Raw genomic sequence first — 758 nt, 5'->3', positions numbered from 1 at the left:
CCTCCTCTCAGGCAGTTGTAGGGAGCGATGAGGGCTCCCCTCAACCTCCTCTGCTCCAGGCCAAATCTCAAATCGGGATATTCAAAACCGAGCTGGGTAAAGCCCTGAGCAACTTAGTTTTAACTTAAAACTGGTGTTGCTTTGGCTGGGGCAGTCGGGCTGGACGCTTCTAGAGGATTCTTTCAATCTGTACGATGCTCCGAGTCCAGTTCCAAGCTGGTGTGGACAAAGCACGCTCTGGTTTGAACTTCACTGGTGGACAGGGACCTTGCAATGTCGCAGCACTGCTGATGGGCCAGTCGGGCCAGGAATCTGTCATCGTGCGGAGGCGTCACAGCTCCATCACAGCTTCCTGGCTGTCCTACGAGGTGTCCGCTGCTGCCTGCGGGCAGGAGCCCCAGCTGCGGGGCAGGTCTGGGGGAGCGAGGATGGATGCATTGAGAAGGAAGCGGGGGAATTGTTTCTACTTTTTCATTTCAACACCGAACTTTTCACCTCCTCACGAATTCCCAAATGCAGCATAAAAGAGATGAAAGAAAGCCGGCACATGTTCAAAGTGGCTTTTCAGGCAGGTGTAGGTGACATCAGCTGGGGGGGCTATTTCACAAGGAAAATGTTTTTATTTTTCCAAAGTGACTTCGTAGCCCCAGACTGGGGCCGGGCTGGGAGCCCTGGGTTGCTCAGGACCATGTGCCCACAGCATGGCACTGTGTCTGTACGTCATGCATGGCCTGGCTCCTTAAAAGCATCTCAGAGCC

This window comes from Egretta garzetta, unplaced genomic scaffold (genome assembly GCF_000687185.1).
Source record: "Egretta garzetta isolate BGI_Z169 unplaced genomic scaffold, ASM68718v1 scaffold4, whole genome shotgun sequence".
NCBI lineage: Eukaryota > Metazoa > Chordata > Aves > Pelecaniformes > Ardeidae > Egretta > Egretta garzetta.
Note: the sequence above shows the minus strand (reverse complement) of the source record.